This window comes from Balaenoptera borealis, assembly GCF_965194805.1.
Source record: "Balaenoptera borealis genome assembly, chromosome: 18".
NCBI classification, from domain to species: domain Eukaryota; kingdom Metazoa; phylum Chordata; class Mammalia; order Artiodactyla; family Balaenopteridae; genus Balaenoptera; species Balaenoptera borealis.
The window spans coordinates 10,376,626-10,402,406 of NC_138877.1; the positions used below are offsets into that span (position 1 = coordinate 10,376,626).

At 41.9% G+C, this 25,781-nt stretch overlaps 1 long non-coding RNA gene across 1 annotated transcript; it reads right to left on the reverse strand.

Annotated features, from left to right (window-relative positions):
* Positions 1-970: 970 nt before the first annotated feature.
* Positions 971-17,331, reverse strand: LOC309615773. The gene is made up of 2 exons (XR_014237069.1): positions 8,160-17,331; positions 971-8,036 (listed from the first exon to the last, which is right to left on the reverse strand). It is a non-coding gene; the product is annotated as an uncharacterized lncRNA (long non-coding RNA).
* Between the last annotated feature and the right edge of the window lie 8,450 nt (positions 17,332-25,781).

Genomic DNA, 25,781 nt, shown 5'->3' on the forward strand with positions numbered 1-25,781 from the left:
TACCAAATGGGTGCATTCACACTGGCTCTACTGTTAGGTGGACTCAGGCCACACCTCTTTCTAACACTGACCTCCTAAGGCCCTACTCTAACTAGAGGCCCAAAGTGGCATTTCGGGTTTCTGAGTTGTCAGTGCATATTTAACTAGTGAAATCTGAATGAGGTCTATGGATTGTATCAATTTCTTGACTTTGATATTGTGCAAAAGTTGTGTGGGATGTTAATATCAGGTGAGAGGGAGGGTATTTGGCACTTCCCTGTACATTTCTCTGTAATCTCCCATGAATCAATAATTATTTCAAATAAACATTTTAAAAAATAGTTGTAAAAGTGCTTGCATTGCTAGGCTGTTGAAAGGATTAGAGGAAAATGGATCTAGTACAATATCTAGCACAGAATAGGTTTTTAATCAGTTATAGTTACACAAACACAGACATACATGCACACCTGCATTTATGACATTCCTAGTCTCCTACTAGTGAGACATGGGCTTTGAGTCGTTTGTCCATCAGATGTAATATGTGTATCTCATGTTGTATTCTTATTTCCCTTTGACCCAGGGCACCACTGATAAAACACCTGTTGGGAATGAAACTCACAACCTTGGTCCGTAACCAAAAGAGCTACCTGGTCATCTTTGTATGTGAAGGTGGGGATAGAGCCACTCCATAGCACCTGGAATGTATGAGTTCTAGTGAGGCAGCCCCATCAGTGGCAGCAGAAGGTGGTGATGATGGTGGTAACAGTGGAAAGAGTAGGATTGAGAAATAGAGGAGCCTGAGATGAGGAGGTTGGAAAGAAGACTTAGGGGAGGGGATTGGAGACTTCACCCTGAGCCACACATCAAAGAACTGCAGCCCTGGCTCACCCACGGACAGGTCTGCCATGAAGGACGAGGCTTATGTTCGTCTTCTGACTGACACTTAAGAATTTGGGTCTAAATACATAAAGTTAATCTTGTTGCCATTACCTTATTCATCATAGTGATTTTCTGGTTGCTTTTATGGATCATTGTAAAACTAGTTTTGAATGAGATATGTCTTTTCACTTTTTCTATCTTAATTTTTAAGAGTGCCTATTCTTCAGTTGCTAAGTAACAAGCCTATAATGTGTTATCACAGTGGTTCTATCTGAATAATTTCTGTAATCACTTAGCAGATTGTTTTAATAGTATATCATCTTAAATGATAAGAAATGACTAATTCTAGGCTCTTTGGAGAAAGCTGACAAGTATTTCCTCAAAGGCAGGAGGTGCATCAGCTAAGGAACATAAAGACAGAGCATGTGATGTATGCTTCGCCCACTGCAGCTCTCCTTCGCAAGGTTACCATTGCCTTCAGTGTCTGCAGATGGAACAGACACTCCCTAGGAACTTTCTCAAGTTTCAAAGAGCCAAAGCATCCAGAAGGGGAGTTTTTTAAAAAGGACTATTTTGCTCTAGTGACTTGCAAAATTGCATTTATTATAAATGAAGCATGATATAAAGTAAGGCAGTGTTGCTCTAGTTCTATCAGGGCAGAAACATGAGCAGAGATGAGGTATGGAAATACCGTAGCTGTCCTAGTCAAGGGAACCCTTGATCAGAGGCCCATCAGCGTGGCTACCGATTGCCCTCTCTGATGTCAGATCTTCTGCCTCTTCCGTGAGGGTCCTGGAATAGGTGGCTAGGAGCTCAGAAACCTGTTCATCTGAGGTGGGGACAACAGGATGAAGGCTATAAGTCTGAGCCCCCAAACATCAGGTTTGTGTAGTTCCCATGGGCAGACCTTACCCCGGCCCTGACCATCTGACAGAGGCCACGGTCTAAGTCAGTGTGTATAAGCTGCACGAGACACATTTGGGTCTCTCCTCTTCAGAAGAAATGTCTCCTTTAACCTTTCCTTCACTTCTGTGACTGACCAATTTCCTTCCTTTACCACCAGACTTTTAGGAAGACCTGTGCTGCTTTCACTGTCTACACTGTGTCACCCCTCGTTCTCTCTTCTTCCCATTGCAATCTGGGTCCCCACCCCCCTCCCCAAATAATTACTATGGTCAACCGTGATGTCCTAAATGCCAGATCCCTTGTCCTATTTTCAACACTCAACCTGAGGGATATGCCTGCCTGTTTGACATGGGACACTGTCTCTTCCTTGAAGTTTGTTTCTATAAAGGCCCCTCGTTCCTCTCTCTTGGTCTGTCTGTCTGTCAACCCCATCTCCTCATACTTCTGTTTCTCTCCCTGCACTGGCTCCCCTTCGCTGCCTTCTCTTTTCATTCCACTCTGTAATTGTTGGTGTTCTGGAGGATTCATTCCTTGACGCTTCCTTCTTTTACCTCTTTCCCGGCACTCTTTCCCCCTCCCTCCCACCAAATCCAGAGCCACCTTATCCATCCTACTTTGTGCCAGGCACTATGTTAGTGCTGGAAATACAGAGATGAATAAGACATGATCCCTGACTGTGCTGGACATGCTCAAGTCTAGAGGGAACGACAGATGAGTAAATGTTAGTGTACCACAGGGCATGGCGGGGGCAAGAGTCAGTTCTACACGATGGGGAGGAACAGGCAGTACAGTGTCCCACTGGAGCACTTACCATGTTGCATGTTCATTAGAAGTAAAGGGCTGTCAGGCCTGAGTCATGGCTTTCCAGAAGAACGGAGAAAGTTGTGTGTGTGTGTGTTATATGCACATGTACCCAGAATCCTTGAGCAGTGGAGGAGCTATGTGGGGAGAACCTGAATCCTTTCTAAGAAGGAGACCTGATCTTAGTGCTTCAAATGTAAGTTACCAGAAGACTAGTTGGGGGAACCTGGCTTTGCCCCAACCTACAGATGAGTTACTAGTTCTTCATAGTCCTCCTTTGAACTCTGTGTTCAGGGAACCAAATTATTTTTCTGTCTCCAAGCGTGATTTAAAAACTATTTAACAAAGATGTCAACACAGATCAGTCAGAATAAATGACTGAACGTGATTCCAGAGGTCCCTTTCTGTGCCGTAAGGTAAATCCTTTAGTTCTTGATCATAGAGACGTGTGTGTATGTGTATGTGTGTGTGCGTGTGTGTGTGTGTGTGTATGAGGGGGGTGTCCTTAGGGAGGGGCTGGGGCAGTTGCAGGGGATCACACTCTGGTAGGAAAATAGGTATGCCAACAGATATAATACAGTAGGTCTTGAAGGAGGAGTAGGCTTTAATGGCTTGGGAAGAGGGGGGCTTCTTCTGTAAATTCCATGAATGGTTTAAGTTCCCTGCCAGTCCCTCACGTTGATAGAAACCGGCTTGCAGCCTGTGGACACCTCTATCCAATATGTATTTTTAGATTCACAATTATCAAGCTTTGCTGGGATTATTTGTTATGCTCTGTGTCTTCTCCCACCTTCCCACTAGAGAGCAAAGACTTTAAGACAAACAGACACAATTCCGTTTGGTAGGAATTAGTCTTATTGGTCTCTGTCTCCTCCGTGTTAGTCTCTTGCTTGGCACAAAATGAACGGATGAGAGGATGAATGAATGAGTGAAGTAAGGCTCTTGTTCACTGCTCGTGTGTGGTCTTACACAGGAGTCTTATCATCGTTTTCAGCTCCAGGGTACACTTGCCCTGGCTGGACATCTATTTCATTGACTACTGTTCCACTTGTCCTCTGCTTCTCTTCTCAGCACATGGCTCCTGACAGATGGCAATATGGTAACCCACGTTACTGCAGCCTTTGTCTGTGTTCCAGGGTTTCCCACCTCCCATGCTGTCTTGCCTTCTCTCAGTTGAGGCCTGATTCACACTGTGGAGTTTATTCTAAGAAACATGTGGCAGCTGGAAAATCTGTGTAGCTTTTTTTTTGGTGGTGTTGTTGTTGTTTGTACTGGGTTGAATAGTGTCTCAGAATGTGACCTTTTAGGAAATATGGCCTCCAAAGATGTAATTAGTTAATTAAGATGAGTTCACACTGAATTAGAGTGGGCCCTAATCCATTAACTTGTATCCTTAGAAGATGGAAAAACAGAGACACACACAGGGAGAAGGCCATGTGACTACAGGGGCAGAGATTGGAGTGGTATGTCTACAAGCCAAGGAGGGCTGTAGATTGCATGCAACCCCCGGAAGCTAGGAAGAGGCAAGAAAGGATCTTCCCCTCGAGCTGTCAGGGACAGCGTGGCCCTGCCGACGCCTTGATTTTGGACTTCTGTCTTCCAGAACTATGAGAGAATAAATTCCCATTGTTTTAAGCCATGCAGGTTGCAGTGATTTGTCAACGCTGTCCTCGGGACTAGTGAATGACTAGGGCGCTTCTCTTCCCCCTGGCTCTTCACAGTTCTGCACCTGGGCAGGTGTTCCAGACTCTTTTCCTCTGGAGACAGAGAGTGAAGCGCACTGCTTTGCATAGTTTTACCCCACTGCTCCCGTGCAAACATCCACCCCCTGCTGGCTGTGCTTGCTCCTGACGGCTGTCTTTGTTGTGCTTAGGGCATTTCAGGTCAGGCTGGAGCCAATAAAGAGACGATAAAAAAACCTCGTTCTTAGGTCTCTAGTGGTGGGGCCAGGGGAATGAAGGATCAAATGGGAATTCTCTCTTCCAGCCCTGCTCTCCGGGTCGCTTTCTGGCCAGTGAAATGGTCAAGAATATTATAATAAATGACCTTCTCCTACAACCTTGGTCATTCTCACAGCTCTCCTTTCCTCTTCTGTTCTCCATCACATCCACCCCACCCCCCAGCTACCACAGCTCCTCAAATACAGAATTGGATCCCTCCCCCGTGATGGCAATAGCTCACAGTTATTCAGAAGTACTTATTGTGTACCATGCAGTCTATTTACTAATTTACATAACTACTTTAATCCTCACAACAGCCTTATGAAGTGGGTACGATCATTGCCCTCATTTTACTGATGAGGAAATCAAGACCCAGAGAAGTTAGGTAACTTGCCCAAGATCACACAGCCAGCAAGTGGCAGAGGTAGGATTTGAACTTAGATGATGGAACTCCAAAGCCTGTGCTCTTAAGCACCGCTTGTAACATAAAGAGCACCAGTCAATCCAACTCAACACACATTCCATTGAGCTACCATAAAAAATTTCCAACGTATGGCTATTTTTGACCTACAAAAGGTCAGTTTCATATGGTTCAAACTAATATATGCCAAGCACACTGGATTAGGTGCTGTATGTAATCAGTGCAAGGTGCCTGGGACCAAGTAATTCATTTTTTCCCCTTAGGCACCACGCACGGCACCTTCACACATGAGATGTCATACAATGAGAATTAGTTCTGGAGTAAGATAGACTTTGGTAAGAATCTAGGCTCTGCCACTTGCTATGTGCTTTTATGTACAAATTATTTCTCTTCTTTGAACTTCAGTTAAACTTCAGTTCCCTTATCTATAAAATGGAGGATAGTAATGCTTATGTTCCAAGGTGGCTGTAAGGATAAAGTGATATAATATATTCCAAAGTGCCTGGAACATCAATAAATATTATTGATGGGAAAGGAGGATACTCTGAACCCAACATTCAGTAACTTACAGTCAAGAGGAGGGAACAGGGCCATTCACAAATAGTTCTTACACAATGCAGACCAATAAGCTCTAAAACAGCTGGGGATATGGGCTGACCAGAGAGTGGCCCTCCAGGAATTAAATCTGGGTTCTTCTCTTACTTAAGAGAAGTTTCCAACTGCTCTGGGTGTGTGCATGGACAGAAAAATGCACTGAGACAGATCTCCTGAGAAGAATCAGTGAGTGAAGGTGTTAGTGTAAGGTGAGAGTCCCTTCATCCCTGGAGAAGTGTGAGACAAAAGCCTTTGCTTTCTGAGTGGCTGAGCCAAAGCCATCTCAACTCTTGGTATGACCAGTAGCCTAAGGAGTCCAGGGGTTCCTAGGAGGGAAAGGAATGATACACCAGAGACATTTTAGTAAAAGTAGTGACACATCTAGAATTCATATAGCAAGAGAGGCAAGCTGGGTGGGCTTGAGCCAAAGCAGAGGAGCAGGGATGGTGGTCTGGTGGGCTCAAACCTTTTAAATTTCAATTATGGTATAATTACAATATAAATGAAAATCTCCATAAAGTAAGATTTGCTCTCAAAATTATCCTCAGAAAAGAGTCACAAAGTTTCCCACACTATAAGGCATACATTCAATTATTTTATTTTGAATAATAACCTTTTTCTTTCTGAGAAAGAGCATCATCTTGAAATGACCTCTAGTTTTAGATACGCCTATGAGTCATCTGACAGAACAAGAGAGAGACAGACTGAGATTTTAAACTAAAATTTAACAATTAATCCTGGGAGGAATGACATCACAATATGTCTTCAGTATTGTTTTAAGTAAGCCCTTTAAAGATTACTTATTTAAAAAAAAAAAAAAAGATCACTTATAGAGTGATGTAAGATATGGTCATACTGTGAAGATCAAGAGTATCAAAATTAACAACAGTGTAAATCAACTATACTTCAATTAAAAAATCCATTAAAAAATATCAAAATTATGCACTATATTAGTTTTCCATGGCTGCTGTATATTTCCTCATCCCTGACTTTGAGTTTGGCCATATGACTAGCTTTGAACAACAGAATGAGACAGAATGAGTGTTTCTGTCCTGAGCCTAGACCTTAGGAGACCTTGCATGATTTTGCTTGCATTTTTGTGCCTTAGCCATTGCCATGAGAAAAACATTCCTCAGTGGCTTGCTATTCCAAGGAGGAAGAGAGACGTGGAGCAGAGTCTAGATCAGTGCAGACATCCCGTCATGTAACTAGATCCACAGTTACATGAACAAATTCAGCTAAGATTATTAGGACCACCCAACTGAGCCCATTTGGATCAGCTGACCTCCAGACATATGAGAAAAAATAAAAGATTGCTGTTTTAAGCCACTGAATTTTACTTGTTACACATCAATTGTTAACTGATATACCTGCTTAACAGCCACAACCCCTTTCTTCCTTGTTATAGAATCCTGATTTTGTTAATGATGATCTTGTGCCATTATTGGTTTAAGCTGATCAGGTCACTTTTGTTATCATTTGCCAGATACTTTTTTTTTCCAGACTTCCTTGCAGCTAGTGCTGACCATATGACCTAGTTCTGGCCAAGGAGACATAACGGGAAATCTTTATCCTTGGAAAGATTTTCCTCCATGATAAAAACAAAGCCCTTTTCTGCCCATCCCTTTCTTTCCAGCTTGGGCACTGGTATGACTATGTGATAGCTGGAACTGTGGAAGCCATCTTGTCACCATGAGGTCACAAGTTCAAGGATGAGAGTCTCACACAATGTATATGCTGAAACAGAAGGATGAGAAAAGTCTGTTTTTTTTCTTTTTTTTTTTTTTTTTAATCACATTGTTGAGCTTCAGAACAAACCCTGGGCCCACCTACCTCCAGGCTCTCACCATATAAACAATGATTGTCTTCATGGTTCAGCCCATTACCATTCAGATTTTCTGTTATGGCAGCCCAATGCATTCTGGAGTGGTGAGGGATATGGTGAAGATGGAAGAGAAGAGTGTGGGTGATAAATGAGGAAAGTGTGTATCACAGTGCTGTGAAAAGATCACTGTGCTGAGAATTGGAGACCTTTTCCTAATTAGCTGTGTAACCTTGAGTAATTCACTCACCTCTTCAGGCCACAATTCCCTCTCCCGAGAGTAGAAGGCATTTAACTAGATGATTTCTAGGGATTTTGCAGTTCTAACATTGACTCTGAACATACAGTCAAGTCGCTGGCTGCCACAGCTGGGCAGATATTCACAGAGGATTTTGGAGAACTGTTAATTATGCCCAAGGAAAAGGTTGAGAATAGTTGTTCCTTAGCAAATGCTTAGCTCTGGGCAAGTGTCTTTTTCATTGCTGAGTTTGTGTGTGATAGAAGTCTTACCTGCTCTAAGGGACTTTCATTGAATGTTCATTAGGTGCCTCGTTTATAAAAAAATGATTTGCAGGAGAGGAACAAATGCTTCCTTTTCAGGAGCAGGTGTTGTGGGATGAGAAACATGCTGGCCAACGCCTTGTCATCCAAATTCACGGAAATCTCTGGTATCCTGGGCAGCTCTGACACCATTCTGGGGAGAGAAATAAGGGGACACATCTTCTGAATAAACTAGTCTATTTATTCAGTTTCTGGTTCTGCAGAATAGTGCTTTGGCCAGATCCCAGAGAAGCATCAGCAGGGAGAAAAAAATTACCTTATATTCTGCTTTAGCCAACAGCGTTTTCCTGCCCAGACTCTGCAAAACGGACTTGCTTAGCTTTGCAGGCTCTTCCAGCTGCCACTGTTTCTCTCGCCTTCTGGTTACACGTGCCCCTGGCTCACTCACGTTTCTTCAGCTCTGTGTTGTTGTTGTTGCTGTTTTCACCTCCGATCATTTTTCTTTAATTTCTCCTTGCTCTTTACCGCAGCGATACCCAATAAGCTTTTCCCTTTTCTTCCATTTCCTCCTGCCTTCTAGTGTCTCTGTCACCCTCTTCTCCTTTCTCCACCTCCTGCTACGTTCCCAAAGCCTTCTTCGAGTTTTGAGTATTGATGTCCCTAAAATCAAATGAGAACTTTGGGAGTCATGATCATCTGACATAATCACACAAAAGGATTTTACCAGCTACTATTTGCTGTTCAAAGAAAATTTCGCAGCTACGGTCTTGCTCTATTTTCCTTAATAGTATTCTGCAGCCTAATTTTTAGCTCTGTAAACATGTTGGATAAAAGTGGAATTTGGGAAGAAGGATAAATTCTAGGGCATAACTGAGGCAGAGCAGTGGAGACCACCTGAGCATGTGAATGTCATTCGTTTACATACACATTTTACAAACCTCCGTTGAAGAGGACTATGAAATTCTAAAGCACAGAGCTAAGGACTGTAAGGGGAGATACATTACCTTATACACATACATGTCACATATAGAGCTTCTATAGAGGAGAAGCAGGCAAGAGTTCAGAGAGGAAAAATTTCCACTTACAGCAAGACATGCCCTAGGAGACATCAAGGTTAAATGCTGTGTTTCATCATAACTGATTCTAACCAGCTCAAGTGGACTGAAACACCAAAGCCCTGCTGGACCCATGTAAAGACTTGTCCCTGAACAATGGAAATGGATTTGCGTGAACCCACCAGGCACAGACCTTCAGATTAATTTCCAGAGTGCTGGTTTTCAAGCCTTAGTCACTGTGAACCCTGCTTTGTAGATTTATCCCTGACTTTCCTTCCTCAGCTCACTGTTCAGTGAATTTTTTAGCTTGTGTGTGCTTCTTTGCCTGGCAAGTCAATAAACTGGGCTTTGTGGGTTTTGTTTATTTTTATTATTTTATAGCTCTGGCATTCTTCATTTTATTGTTTTTTAGAATATAGGCTGTAGGGAAGCCAACTAATGCTTAACATCTGGCAGCAGCACATAAAAAATTCTGAACAGTAAGAACAACTGAAAGAAAAACAACCAGACCCAACAACAGCACAGTAGCGTAATTATAGGAAGTCTCACTCCTCCAGCAGGGCCTTGCTAAGGAATGAGATGCACAACAATTTCCCAGCTCAGGTAATTTCTAACTAGGAGTTGGTTTCAGCTAGACTAAGCCAGTTTCAACTGTGAAACTGTTCAGTATCTAGATCTGAGTATTGCTTCTAGATGTTTGTATGGCCTCTTTGCTTGGTTTCACATTCAAAGTTTAGCAGACTGATAAGGAACAAAGGCCATAATTTTAACAAAAATCGCTTGCCTGCTACTTTTTAATTACTCAGCAGGTATTGCTGCAAAATTTGTTTGTTTAGGTAGGAGTTGTGCATCTTTTACTCTTGGACTGATACTTGGATTTTCTCAGAAGGATCCAGAACTCGAGTTCATTTTGTTTTGCTGTCTTACTTAAGAAACTCAGGAGATTTTCGGTTCCAAGTGGTGCTCTACAGCACAGCTTTCAAACTGAAAATTATTGGAGTCCTGTACATTATTCCTCACAGAAAGAAACAGCTGGCCCTTTCCCCATAAGTGTACTTTCTTCCTCATCAAGATGCTGTTATGATTTGTTTTTCCTCTAATGGCAGATTACTAACGTTCTACATATTTGTGAAGGGAATTTATCAAAAATGTAGCAGAATCTATTTGATGTACTCCTTGCTGTAGCCTTAAAGTATTACAACCCATCTGGGTTTCTGCCTCTTTAATTAAGAGTGGCTTCAGTTTACCTTTCCACACACTGTGTCTCTATTTTCTTTATTTATACGCAGAAGGGGGAGAATGTAAAATAAACCATAGAAGTAAGATGCCACAGAGATCATAATTGTGTCTTTATTCGCTGCTGGTTTACTCCTGAGTTTTTGCTTTTGCATTAGTTCCTCATCTTTCTCTTCTCTTAGTTAACTTCTTTAAATGGAATTAGATGGCCTGCATGAAACGTAGGCAGTTTACAGTCTTTCCTTCCATTGTAATCAATAACCACTTCCTTATAAATTGCTGTAAGTTCAGGTTTCTATAGAAAATTTCCTGGCACACCTACAAAAATTTTTTTAAATTAAAAATTTAAAATTTTTACTGAAGTGTAATTGAGACCTACAACATTTTTTAACAGTTTGAAAACTAATCTTCAAAGGTTTGGAATAGTGATTTATACCACTTTTATTATATAAACACCATCTTTATATCTTGGGTCAGGACAACTCAGGTAAACAAACAAACAAACATATGAAAAGGAAGAAAATAAAAATCATTCAGAGATGATCACTCTCAACGATGTCCCAAGCTGAGTCATTTTTTTGAGAAGTATTCTAGTGTGGTTCTAAATTAGCCTACTTAATTCTCTTCCCCTGACAGTCCCTTCAAATTGCCCAAACAGCTGCCCTCTGCACCTTTCAACCAAAGGCAACAGAGGCTGTCCATCTCGAGCTCCCGGTGGTGGTTCTGCATTGGCAGAGTTTTCGTCTCCAGCACTCTGTGTGCGGGTGTGGACGATGCTTCTTATCTCCCATTTCTCCTGGGGCAGTCTGGGGGGTAGTCAGCCTCAGCTGAATCTCAGAAAGTACCAGATCAAAACCCCAAATTGGCTCCATCTTGAGTTACTGAAGTTGGATGAGAGTGAAGTTATTACTGGGTGCAGCATCTGGTCTTCAGGTCCCAAGGCCACAGGCAGAATGTTACAGTCTGGGAAGCGTAGCAATTTTAGCATCTCACGTAACAGCTTAAGTTTTCCACAGCCTGAACTCAGTTAATTTCCACAGCCCACTGGGGAGGTGACCATGGAAATGCCACACATTTCCGCAATAGATGCAATATCCTGTCATTGGTCAATTATTTGCATAAACACCAAAACGTTGCCTGTAATTCCGGGGGACACAGGGCCCTTGTGAAGTGGCTCTGGTCTGCAGATCAGGTGCACAGGTCTCCTGATCTAGACTGTCACTTGTTTCAGCTGGTCATTTGGCGGACATTGCAGGACAAACCATGCATAGTTGAGGCTGACAGCATGTGCCTATAGGGCAGAATTGTCTGTTAATGGGCAGAAAAAACCCACAGCTCCTGAAAGCAAGCATGTAGATGACACCCTCTTGTGCTGGTGAGGCTGGAGCAACAGGCATGCACTTGAACTGCTGCTGGGACTGTGAACAAGAGCAGCGTTTCCTTGGGACACCCAGACAGTATCTGTCAGTGTGGTTATGTAGCATTATTTTAATTGACTGTTTAGAGTTTCATTGTATGGATATACTGTAATTTATTTAACCAATATTTAAAGTGTTTGCAATTTTTCACCATTATACACAGTGCATAATGAACTTCCTTATAGGTATTTCTCTGTGAATTTGACCCATAATGTCCTTGGGATAAATTCTTGTGAATAGAATTGCTGGATCAGACTTTAAAATGTTGATATATAGTGTCCGGTGACCATCTAAAAAGTTGCATATCAAGAATATGAATCAATTACCTATGTTTTCTTTCAGTATTTTAACTAAAATGTGTATTTTTACATTTAGATATTTGCTCCATCTGAAATTTATTTCAATGGTAGAGATTTGTCATTCCTGTTTTTCCAAATGACTAAGTCAGTTTTCCCAGCTCATTTTGTTGAATGGTCCACCTTTATCATGTATCGGAATCTCATTAATATATGAATCAGTTTCTGTACTACTGAGCTTTCTTTTAATCATTGTATAATGCTTTACTTTTTATACTTATACGTTTTAATATCTAGTAGGACAAATACTCCATTATTCTGCTTAGCTATTTATTCATGCTCATTCTTTCAGAACTTTGAAATTAATTTTTTTCCATATCAAAGAAAAAAAAACCCTAAAAACTTTTATTGGAATTTGCACTGAATGTACAGTTTGATTTCAGGAGAGTTGTTATTTTTTATAATATGGAGGATGTGTTCAAAAATAGAATTATTTTTCCATTTATTCAAATATCCTGTGTTCCCTCAGCAGAATTTTATTGTTTTCTTCACATAGGTCTTGTACATGTCTTGTGAAACTTTATTCCTAGGAATTTTATATATTTTATTGCCATTATTCAAGGGATCTCCCCCCTGCCATTACAGCTATCTCACCTGTTCCACTGAAGTGGCTGGTCCACTTAGCTCCTTGCTGCACAGTTGTCTGGAAGCTCCAGCTCCCACCTATGCTTTGATACCTGCAGGGAACAGCAGAGTGGAGGCTGGGCCAGGCTCCCTGCCTTCTCCTCCTCCCCTGACAGTCCCCCCCTCCTTGGTCCCAGTGTGAAGGTGGAGGTCCAGCTGTCCTAGGAAATAAGAGAGGATCAACCAACCTCGCAAAACTCCCCAGAAGTGACCAGCAATGAAAAAATGAACTTATTGCAAGTTCATTGTACCCTGTAACTGAGGTCAGCTTCCACAGGCTGTGGCTGTGGCGTCAGGAGTTGAGGCTGGGGGCTACTAGAAGTTCTGGCCTCTTACCTGATCCCCCTCTGAGGGGCCCTGTGGCCTGGAGCCTGGGAAGTCAGCCTGGCGTGTTCTGTTGGGAGTGTCCAGGCCCCTCCCTGAGAATACTGTTCTGCCCACGGTATGCAGAGGAAAAGCTACGGAGGGGAGAGAGGGAGCCCTAGCTTTTCAGGAGAGACAGGAAATCTCCCCAGGGCTCTGTCCCACAGGGAAAAAAAAAAAAAAAAAATCTCTGAAAAACAAGGGAGCTCAATGTTTTTTTAGTTCTGATTTCTATCTCAGTCATTAAAAATCAAGCTTTAAAAATAAGACCCTATCCACTATGTTTTAATAATCATCACTGGGGCTTAAAGTGATTAATAACAGAAGACTTTTGTTTAAATATTAAACATTAATGGTTTTGTTCTGCTCTTGAGAACTGGAGCAGACAGTTGGAAAATGGGCTCTCAACATGCCCTGCCCTTGGGGTCCGGGTTGGTTACAAACGTGACCCTTGAGAGATGGTGCTGTAATCAGAGGACACTTCCATCCCACCATGGTCCTGGGCTGCACCCTCCCCCGGGCAGCATGGGACTTCACAAAAGCCTTTTGCATTTTTTGTTTCCCAGATGACTGATGGGTTTGTTGGAGAGGAATTTATTGTCACTGCTTCTTTCGTTTGATGTCACATGACTACTCTGAGGCTCAAAAAGCCAAATCCCTTATCTTAATAATAGCTATCATCTGGCACTGAGCTCACACTTTATATGCATTATTCTATTTAAAGTTTATAGTACCCCGAGGGGTATGTAATATTATTCCTATTTGAAATATGAGGATATAGAGAAATGTTAAATAACTTTCCCAGTACACCCAGCTTGTAAGATTTGGAAACCATTCTTAGCTGATTCCAAATAATAAAGTGCTCTTTCTCTTGCCCTAGCTCACCTAACTAAATACTAATTAAATAACTGTTGCAGCTCTCTTGAGACATGACCACCTCCCAGATCTTAGACCAGCTCCTGTTTGTTTTTGAGTGAGTGGTGTGTCAGGATGATTTCAGAGCATGGGCAGCCGGGAGTAGTGGCATAAATATAATAGAAAACACTGACACTGGATTTTACCAAGTGCCCGACACTGTTCTGACTACTTTGCGAGCATAAATCTTTGAAGTCTCACAACAACCCATCACTTATCCCTCCGCTCTACACTTCAGTCACAGAGACAGCCTGCACGTGGTGGAGTGGGGACACAGGTCGGCTGGTCCCAGAGTCCTGTGCTCTTATACATACAGGGTTTCCATGACTAAGATGGGGGGAGGGGAGCTTTCAGAGCAGGGTGAGGGCTGGTGGTTATCAAGAGTTCTATTTGAGCAGTTTATATTTGAGGTGGAGTATTTGGTATCCAAGTGGAGCTATCCAGAAGGCATTTGGGTATCAATGTGGCCTAGGCATATAGGTAGTGCGTAAAGCCTGAGATAAGAGGAAATCACCTCTAGAAAATGTACAGGTGGAGAGGAGTAGAGGCCCATGGCCCCTTCCACATCTGGAGGGTAGGCAGAAGAGGCAGGGTAGGCAAAGGACCCAAAGGACTCCTCTCTTTCTCTTATACCTCACATCCCAACACTCAGCGAGACCTGTGGATTCCCACCACTCCTTTCCATGCCTTAGAATAAGCCATCAGAACAAAAACAGAAACATAGATCAATGGAACAAGATAGAAAGCCCAGAGTTAAACCCACGCACCTATGGTCAACTAATCTATGACAGAGGAGGCAAGGATATACAATGGGGAAAAGACAGTCTCTTCAATAAGTGGTGCTGGGAAAACTGGACAGCTACATGTAAAAGAATGAAATTAGAACACTCTCTAACACCATACACGAAAATAAACTCAAAATGGATTCGAGACCTAAATGTAAGACCGGACACTCTAAAACTCTTAGAGGAAAACATAGGAAGAACACTCTTTGACATACATCACAGCAAGATCTTTTTTGATCCACCTCCTAGAGTAATGGAAATAAAAACAAAAATAAACAACTGGGACCTAATGAAACTTCAAAGCTTTTGCACAGCAAAGGAAACCATAAACAAGATGAAAAGACAACCCTCAGAACAGGAGAAAATATTTGCAAACGAATCAATGGACAAAGGATTAATCTCCAAAATATATAAACAGCTCATGCAGCTCAATATTAAAAAAACAAACAACCAAATCAAAAAAATGGGCAGAAGACCTAAATAGACATTTCTCCAAAGAAGACATACAGATGGCCAAGAAGCACATGAAAAGCTGCTCAACATCACTAATCATTAGAGAAATGCAAATCAAAACTACAATGAGGTATCACCTCACACCAGTTAGAATGGGCATCATCAGAAAATCTACAAACAACAAATGCAGGAGAGGGTGTGGAGAAAAGGGAAACTTCTTGCACTGTTGGTGGGAATGTAAATTGATAACAGCCACTATGGAGAACAGTATGGAGGTTCCTTAAAAAACTAAAAATAAAATTACCATATGACCCAGCAATCCCACTACTGGGCATATACCCAGAGAAAACCATAATTCAAAAAGACACATGCACTCCAATGTTCATTGCAGCACTGTTTACATGAGCCAGGTCATGGAAGCAACCTAAATGCCCATTGACAGACGAATGGATAAAGAAGATGTGGTACATATATACAATGGAATATTACTCAGCCATAAAAAGGAACGAAATTGGGTCATTTGTTGAGATGTGGATGGATCTAGAGACTGTCATACAGAGTGAAGTTAAGTCAGAAAGAGAAAAACAAATATTGTATATTAACGCATATATGTGGAACCTAGAAAAATGGTACAGATGAACCGGTTTGCAGGGCAGAAATAGAGACACAGATGTAGAGAACAAACGTATGGACACCAAGGGGGGAAAGCGGGGGGGCGGGGTTGGTGGTGGTGTGATGAATTGGGCAATTGGGATTGACATGTATACACTAATATGTACAAAATAGATAACTAATAAGAACCTGCTGTATAAAAAAATAAATAAAATTTAAAAATTAAAAAAAAAAAAAAAGAATAAGCCATCAGAGCAGCTCACTCCTACAATCTAGAGTCCCCGCTGACAGGATGCTCTGGTTGCCCCACCCTCCTCACTAAGGTCCAGCCACATCAGCCTTCTTGTTCTGGACGTGCGGGCAGGCTCCCCTCAGGGCCTCTGCACTGCTCTTCCCTTGCAGGCAATGAACTTCCCTAGATGGTCCCAGGGCTCCAACCACTGCTTTGTCTACTTCCTACTCAAATGCCACCTCCACGTAGGGACCTCTCCTGACCACCCTATGGAAAAGAGCACCCCCAACACTCTCTTTCTCCTTAACCTGCTTTAGTTTCCTTCATAGCCCTTATTACTACCCACATTGTAGTACAGCTCATTAACCACTCCTCCCTGTAACAGTCAACTCCACGACAGCATGTTGATTCACTGCTGTGTTCCCAATGCCCAGAAGAGTACCTGGCACCGTAGGAGACATGGCAAATATCTGTGAATGAACGAATGCTTGAAAAGAAACTGATAAGTAGTGGTTGAGGAACACGAGGAGTGTGCTACCACAAAAGGAAGAGGAGAGTGTTTTAAGAAGCAGAATGTCCATCTGTGTCTAATGCTGATGATGATCAAGGGGATGAGGATGCAGTACTGACCTTGGCTTTGGATGCTGATGTTCTTCCCATTTATTGTTCTTCCCATTTATTGTAACTTTATTGTTATTGGTGTGATAGAGACTCATCTGCAAGGATGGTCATTGCAGCCTTGTGGGTAACAGCAAAACATTGAAACAGACAAGGGTGGATAGGCATCATTAACTTAAGGGTTGAATACATTATTCTTTTCCTTTTTTTCTTCCAGTTTTATTGAGATATAATTGACGTACTACACTGTGTAAGTTTAGGGTATTCAGCATAATGGTTTAATCATGGAGTGATTACCACAATAAGTTTAATGAACATCTGTCATCTCATACAGGTACAAAATTAAAGAAATAGATAAAAAATTTTTTTCCTGTGATGAGAACTCTTAGGATTTACTTTCTTAACAACTTTCATATGCAGCATACAGCAGTGTTAGTTATATTTATCATGTTTTATGTCACATCCCTAGTACTTATTTACCTTATAAGGTTGGATAAATTATTACATCCATACCATGGAATATTATGCAGTCATCCAAAAAGAGGGAGCTCTACAGTATTTTCTGGAAAGATGTCCAGATACATTAAATGAAGAAAGTAGGTTGGAATTCAGTTTATGGTACAATTCCTTTTTTGTTTGTTAGAAAAGATATGTATCTACTAAGAAAAAATTGGGATAGATAAACAATAAATTATTTCAGAAATTTTCTCTGTGTGGGTTTGATGTCTGGGGAGATTTTCACTTCTTATTTTATACAGTTTTTTAAGTGGTAGGACTATGGGAATTTTTTTTCTCTTTGCGGTTTGCACATATTTCCCAAGTAATCTATTTAAATAAATAGATGAAAAAAAATTGAGGGTGAAGGTTGGAGGCTCTGGACCAGACAACAGCCAGACGTCCCAGAAGGGAAGTTCCAGACATGAGTGGAATGCTTTCTGCTCATTTGCTTCTCCTCTGAATATATGGGAAGCCTCATACAATTGGGCTGCTGGATGGCAACTGTCATGAAAGGGTGCTGGTCTTGAGCTGGCTACCCTGTCTCTCCCACAGGGAGAACTTTCTGGAATGTGCCAGTCCAGTGGTCTGTGAAGAGTTCCTCTAGCTTATGCCAAAACTTAGTCACTGACACCATCACTTATTTTACTTAAACTTTTTTTCTCCCCAAGACACCTAGAGTCTGTGAAGTGCACTCTGAAGAGAACACGGCATGCAGACCCAGTTCTTCCTTCTTCTAGACGCATCACGTGTCCGGCTTCCTTTGACAACTGAGCAGAGGGAGATACGTGGCTTGCCTACTAGAGATTTCATAGCAGAGCAAAATTCACCTTTTTTCAATAGGTAAGTAAGAGTCAAAGTCATCCTCTAAAACAGATTTTCTTGGAAAATAGAAACTGGTAATTTATCCCATGGATTATATTTTTAAAAATTAAATTCCACTTTTAGTAATGAGAATTGATGACGGATGCTCATGTTCTTCCCTTTTTATGTTGTTGAAGACACAGGATGGAGGCAGTCTGTGTGTAGGAGAGTCAGCAAAATCTTTATCCTTTTCGCAGTCAGACTTCTTGAGAGAGGAGTCCCTATTTGCTGTCCCTTCCTCACCCCTCTGCCTCATGACTTGCTTCCTGTGGACTCCCACTGCCTGTCTCCATTTGCTGTCTCTCCTTGGTCACTTGAATGCCAGGAGACTGTCTTGTGTCCCCAGGACCCAGCTGGGCCCTCCCTGTACAACATATGCCCGGGGGACCCAAGCTCTCACTCACCATCTGCCTTCACTTGGGTTTTTCCCTTTGCCTGGACAGCCCTTCCCTCATTTTTCTACCTTTTTGTGACAAGCTCAACTGTCTCTCCCTTGGAGAATCTTCACTGGCCACTCCCTCCCATCCACAAGGAGAGCGGGATCTTCCCCAGTCTGTGTCCCCCACAACTGTGAGCAGACTTCAGGTACGAAGCTTCCGTGAGGTCACTGTGCTGTGTCATCACGTAGCTCATGTCTGCCTCTTCCGGTAGACTTCTGCATCCTTAGCTCCTAACCCAGTACTTGGGGTAGGGCAGGTGCCCAGCTCGTGTTGGCTGAATAAATAAATGAATGATTCCCATGGGAATATGAAAGGCAAAACCCACGATTTTGCTGGGGACTCAGTATCCTGATGATAAGAATACTGAAGAGCCACACACACCCAATCTCCCCACCCAGGTACCTTCCTGACCCCCCTTCTTCCAAGTCTACACAGAAGGTGGCTCAGGAGTTGTAAATCCCATTCCCAATTCTGTTTCTGACTCATTCCAGCCCTTTAAATTACTCACTTCCTGTCTCTGATGGCATTTGCTCGTTTATAAAGCAAGGTGACCCTTGAAGGATGATAACAACTGAGAGCTTATAAAAGATTTAGAGCACCGTGAGCTGTGTAAATGCTCGACGTGGTTATGAATCAGTAAAGTGAGTGAGTGAGTGCAGACTGCTAAGCTCTCCCCTGCATTGCTGGCTACTTTATCTGTCAAACTAAAAAAGTACTAGAACCACCCCAAGGGGAGAGAGTCTAGATAGTCACTCTTCCTCATGAGTAATTTCTTATGAGGAACAACAAATAAGACAAGAAGCCAGGATTCTGGATGATGGGGGAGTGGGGCGGAGAGGGGCTGTCTCTCTCGTTCTAATTCCCGTTTTCCGGTGTATTTAAGTGTGTGCCTGCAAAGAGAAGGATGCATAGATTATTAGTACCCGAAGGCAGTTCCTGTGAAGGGAAGAGAATTTATGTGTTGCGGTGACATTTCCTTCCGAGGGGTGCTGAGTGAATCCAAGGTCGTTGTGGATGTTTACCTCTTGATTTCCTCTGTGGAGAGGAGTGTCCACTCCAGCATCATTTCTCGGCATCTTAGCAACACCCTGAGGGTGGAGGAGGTCCTTCCCTTTCTTATCTAGTCAGGCCATGGTGAGCCGTGAGTGCTGTTGGACCCCTGACCTCCCCCACAAAGAATACCTTACAGATCAGAAATAATTAGCTGATTCATTCCATGGCCAGAGGAGTGAGGCAATGCCAGATGCCGATTAGCTTGGCATATAAACACATCGCTTCCCAGCAGTCAGGTCTAATTGTTAATACAAGCACTAAAAAATGACAAGCGGTCCGGGGAGTAAGGTTCCTTTTTTAGAACACGATTGGCTTCAGGCCTAAAAGTGAGGAACTTGATACATCGGCTTTTCTCCTGTGCTTTCATAATAATGTATGGCATGCTGTCTAATATTATGGGTTTTAGTTAAGCCTTTTATCTTTCCAGTTGTGGGGAAAAAATGGCAGGATGGGTGTGTCCCCCTGAAGGATGAAGATGGTGGGTTTCTCCCCGTCACCCTGTTAGGTGTTCAGAGGTCCCCTCTGCACTTACAAGTGCCCTGAGGGCCCTGTGGATGAAGTCTATGCTGGTGGCAGGCCAGGGTGGGCTGACAACTCATCCTGCAGGCATTGCTGAGAGTGAGGGAGGAACGGTCCCAGCACATAAAGACTGGATGGTCCACAGCTGCAAGTTTGGGGCCTGGGCCTGTGCAGTTCTTATTGAAGTGAAAGGTTTTCATTCTCTCCTGGGAAGGGCCAGCCTTACCCTTGGGTTGGGTCAAATGCCTCCTTCTAATGCTGAAAAGACCAAAAAGCTGTAAAGCTGTATTCAGACATTCCTAAAAAGCTCAAATATTCGTATATAGCCACACATATAAAATATGCATACGCAGTGTATAACTGTTTACAATATGTGTATAGGTGTGTGTTGGTGTTATATATGTGTACATATATATACACACATACATATATATGCGTTTTATACATATTATACATATACATATATGTACGTGTGTGTGTATTCTCATATTCTCAAGGTAACACCATATCTTGAGAAACCCCTTCTCTAACCACATTTTTCCTGGGCAACATGGGAATCACCTCCTTAGTATCTGCTATCAAAGACTTTCAAATAGAATAAAAGCAATTCTTTCCAGCTTACGGTAGCATACATGAAATTAAAACTGGAATAGGCCACGTGAGAGTTTTTTATTCAATTTATATTTCATTTTGAAACTTAAATAGTATCTTGGAAAAACACTTCCAGTACACTGACTGGTGAGAGCCTGGGTTCGGTCTTCCAGCCTGGTGCTGTGATTATGCTTTGGGATGTGTCTACTGACATATGAAGTGGGTTGGGGACTATAACACCAAGAGACTCCCAACCCCCTTGTATCCAGTCCAGGGCTAAATGCCTGTACATTTGTAGATTCCACCTTTGTGACTAGATCCCGGAACACATTGCTGAGGCGGCCACCCCCCCCCCCCGACAAATATCGTACACTTAAACAACCACAGCGAACTGAAGCTCAGTGAAGCACTAGGGGAAGGTCTCAGATCTTCAGAATGTTTAGGGACCTCTGTGATTGGTGGCCTCGAAACACTGCCAGTTTATTTACCTTTTACATTCTATGGGCATGATCCCAGCAGGCTGGTCCCCAAATGTAATCTACCCCCATATTTTAAAGGGCAACTCTTTGCTCTGACAAAATTATTGGCCTCTTAGCTTTTTGGATATTCTGTCTAAAATTATAATGGTTTCCTTATTGGTAAACTTCAAGTCAGCTTCTCAGGTTAATATTTTACGTAGCAAGTAAGATCCTTGGACATGGCTATTATATGCATAAGCGCATTATACATTGAATAACTGTGAACAAATATGTTAGGAATTGCATACAATTGTGGTAGTTCTGGACTATGTCTTAGAGTCTATAGACAGGAATCGGTTATGAGCTGGGCTGCCGAGTTCAGTAGAAGCCCCTGGTGATTGAAAATACTGAATAAATTTCTATAGAACCTGTTCCTAAGTTCTTTTGACAGGTCAAGTAACAGTTTTTAAGGTGAGACAGAGATGTATTCTCACCCCTCTCCTTTAAATTTATAGTTTAATGACTTGAAAACACACACACACTCACACACCTCAGGGATAGCAGATAGGTGTCACTCTTCATGGAAATGCCATCTGATTGGTGGAGACCACTCTGAGTGCTGCATTTCAAAGAACTGTGAAATGGTCAATGGAAAAACATGGTAGTTGATTAGACATCCACTAAGGGCATGAGGAGTGGCAGGGGCTGAGGGTGATTTGCTGTATAAATATGAGGGCTCTTTTTGTGAGGAGAAGGTAATGTAGATGAAGAATCAAATATCACATCGACTTGGTGTTGAATCTGTCGGGTATATTTTTATTTCATCCAGGCTTGTTAAAACAACTGCAACAGGCATTCCGTACATAGTAATAGCCACCTCAAAACATCAAAAGTTCAACTAGAATTTGTGTAGCGAGTGTAAAACAAGTGACTCAATTTAAGGCAGGAAATGGGAAAGAAACTTGGTTAGTTCATCGTAAGCTAGTTATATATGAAACAGTTAACATTAAGCTGAATTCATATATTATCCCTAAACCCACATTTGCCATGTTCCATGATTTCCTACTATTAACCAAAACATATTTCGCAAACCTTAACCTTCATAAACACAGGAAGTATGCATTTTAATTGGGTAAAGATACGCTTTGTAGTAAAATAATTTTATAAGAGGGCCCTTATCTCTTTGCATTGGGTAGCAGGGAACAAATCTGTGACTTGTGAAGGAAAACAGAGAAGAGTCAAATTTATATTCCTTGAGACCTTTGCCTCAATCTGATTAGTTAGCAAATAGTTTTCCTTTTAATTGTTTAGTTCACTAGGCCATAAATTCAGCTTCCTTATCATCACAGAGCAAGGCATTTTATAGCACAGCATCCAGAATAAACAAAAGCACTTTAAGCCCAAGTGATTTGCTTCATAGTTTCCCTGTGAGAGAGTCATAATTAAAGTTGACTCTCTTCTTAAATAGTAGCTCACGTTTCTGATTGCCTATTTCCCTTTCTCAGAGAAGGGCTTGTATTAGTCTATTCGTCTATAGAAAAAGAAAACAAATAACAAGATGCTTTCAGACAACGATTCTAAATGCATTCAGAAATTGCATTTGGCTGCCAGTCACAGAGACCTGACTGTAGTGACTTAAGCAAATTAGATTATTTTCTCTGTTGTCAGAGAAGGATGGACGTTGGCACGTGCGCAGTGGCTCTGTGCACTGTCAGTGACCCAGGCTCCTGGTGACTCCGTGCTCTTCCATCTTTGGTATGGGGCCTGCCTCTCAAACTTGACTCATGGCGCAAGATGGAAGGAGCTTCAGCAACCATCACGTCTCCATTCCAGGGAGGAAGTAGGAAGAAGAGGCTCTGGGTATTTTTCTAGATACCTTCTGAGAAGTCACGCTTAACAGCTGAACGAATTCCAGATGACTCTGGGCTTCGTCTGTCTCCATGGCCCTCAGCCAATGGATCAACTCTGCATTAGGCTCGACACAGGGCGCCAGTGTCTTGCCTCCTGCTTCCTGCCTGCACGCGGCGGCTCTGGTCTCCAAGCTTCGCCGTCACCAACCCGGCCCGAGGAGCGTAGAGGCCGCAGGACACCCATGCTTGTGTGATTGGGAAGGGGGAGAGTTACTGCTCTGCGGTGAGGCTTTGGCTAAGGGGAAATGTCAGATCTACTGGTCTTAGAAGAACTTGGCCGTTGCTATTGTGAAGTGACTCAACAGGCTGCAGAGCTGACCCATTTCCCCCAAAACACTCGGCCGTGTGGAGGAGCCTGGTTACCTGATGAAACGTACCCTCTCTGAGCCTCAGTTCATCTGTAAAATTCACAGATTGGTTGGGATGAATGAATAAGGTAATGGGCACAAAATGTGAACCACACAGCAAACGCGCAGTAAGTGGTCTCTATGATTACGAGTTTTCCATTCCCTGGCTTCAGTTCTAGAACATGAATCCCTTCTGCCATGGATGAAAGACTATAGTACAGCGGGAGAATCTCAGCTGCAGTGCCTCTGCTCTCAGGGAAGATGTTCTTTCTGTGTTCAGTGCTGAAGCTCTAGTCCTGGCTCCTTTGTCAAAGCTGCAGTCAGTCCATCTCCCTGCAAGAATTCAGGGATAGTTCATGACATTGGCATTATAATTTTCTCTTTGTCAGCTTTGCTACAACAGATAATACCCAGGCTGCAGAATTTGGACAGTGAATTAATGGAGAATTAAGCACTCAGTCTCCGGGATCTCAATCAGTGTGACTGCGGGGCTCCATGAGCTGGCCTGGCAGATAAGACCTTTCAGGTTCTGACTGCATTCAGGGTAGACCCTTGAGGACAGGCCTGCAGCTACCCAGTGAGTGCCCTGTTACCACCTCTGGCTTCCTCAGAGCAGGAAGCAGGACAGATAGTGGTCTGGCTGGTGGAACAGGCCTTTAGAGTCAGATAATCCATCTGCATTTGAACACCGGCTCAGCCACTTACCAGCTGCGTGACCCTGTAGAAGTCACTGAACACCTTTGCAGCTCAGTTTATTTGTTTTTTCATCTGGGAAGAAGCTGCTATGGCCTACGTGGAACATACTTCAATAAACGATAGCCACCATTATTAGTAAACTGGGTTCATCTTTGCTATATGTATGTGTATATATATATGTGTGTGTGTGTGTATATGTATATATATATATATTAAAAGCAGATTTATTGAGGTTTAATTTGGATACAGTGAGATTAATTCATTCATTTTAAGTGTATGGTTTGAGGAGTTTTGGCAAATGTGTATCCATGTAATCACCGCCACAGTAAAGACATGGAACATTTTTATCACCACCCCCCAAGCTTTCTTTGTGCCTCTCTATAGTCAATCCCTGACCCCCATCATCCCTGGCCTCAGACAATCAGTGATTTGCTATCATTATAGTTTTTACCTTTTCTAGAATTACATAAAAATGGAATCATATACTATAGTCTTTTGTGTCTGGCTTATTTCTCCATGAATAATGTTTTTGAGATTTATCCATTCTATGTGTATATTAGTAGTTTGTTTCTTTTTATTGCTGAATAGAATTCCATTTAACAGTTGATGGACTTTTGGGATATTTCCAGTTTAGGGCTATAATTAACAATGCCGCTATGAACATTCATATACAGTATGTGCACATATGCTTTAATTTCTCTTGGGTAAATACCTAGGACTGGAATTACTAGGTCATATGGTATGTTGAATTTGATGAAACAAACAAACTACTGGCTGTCTTCTGAGTGCCTCTACCATTCTGCCCTTCCACCAACAACACATAAGATTTAGAGTTGCTTTAACTCCTCACCAGTACTTGGTATTGTCATTTCTTTTAATTTTAGCTGTTCTAATATGTGGACAGGGATATCTCATAGAGGTTTTAATTTTTTATTTCTCTGATAACTAGTGATGCTGAGTATCTTTTCGTGTACTCATTGGCCATTAGTATATCTTCTTTCATGAAATGCCCAATTTTTTGTCCATTTTAAAATTGGATTGTTTGTCTTCTTATTGTCGTGCTAGTATGGATCTATTTCTGGACTCTTTATTCTTTTCCACTGGTCCAAATGCCTATGCTTTTGTCAACGCGATACTGACGTAGGTTTATCGTAAGTATGAGGTCAGACAGTGTAAGTCTTCTAACTGTTCTTTTTCAAAGTATTTTGGTATTTCTAGGTCCTTTTCATTCCCAAATAAATTTTAGAATCAGCTTGTGATTTCCTACAGAGCATCTGCTGGGGTTTTGATGGAGATTGCATTGAGTGGATAGGTTAATTTGAGGAGAAATAGCATCTTAATGAGATTGAATCTTCCAATTCACATGATATATTTACCCTTTTATTTAGGTCTTCTTTAATTTCTCTCAGTAATGTTTTATAGTTTTCAATACAAAGATATTGTGTAAGTTTGATCAAATGTATTCCTAAGTATTTTATTTTGTTTTTTTGGTGTTACTATACATGGATTTTTTTCTAAATTTCATTTTCTAGTTGTTCCTTGCTGATACATGGAAATGCAATTGATTTTTGTATGTTGACCTCGATCCTTGTGACCTTACTAAATTCGCTTATTAGTTCTAGTAGCAGTTTTGTAGATTCTTTGGGATTTTATATATACATGATACGATTATCTAAAAATACAGGCAATCTAATTTCTTTCCAAACTGCATGCTTTGGTTTCCTTTTCTTGCCTACTGCATTGACTAGGACTTCCAGTAAGTTGCTGAATAGAAATAAGGGGAGCAGACATCCTTGCCTTGTTACTGATCTTAAGCAGAAAGCATGCAGTCCTTCACCATTAAGAACAATGTCAGTTGTAGGAGTCTCATAACTTCTGTTCACCAGGTTGAGAAAATC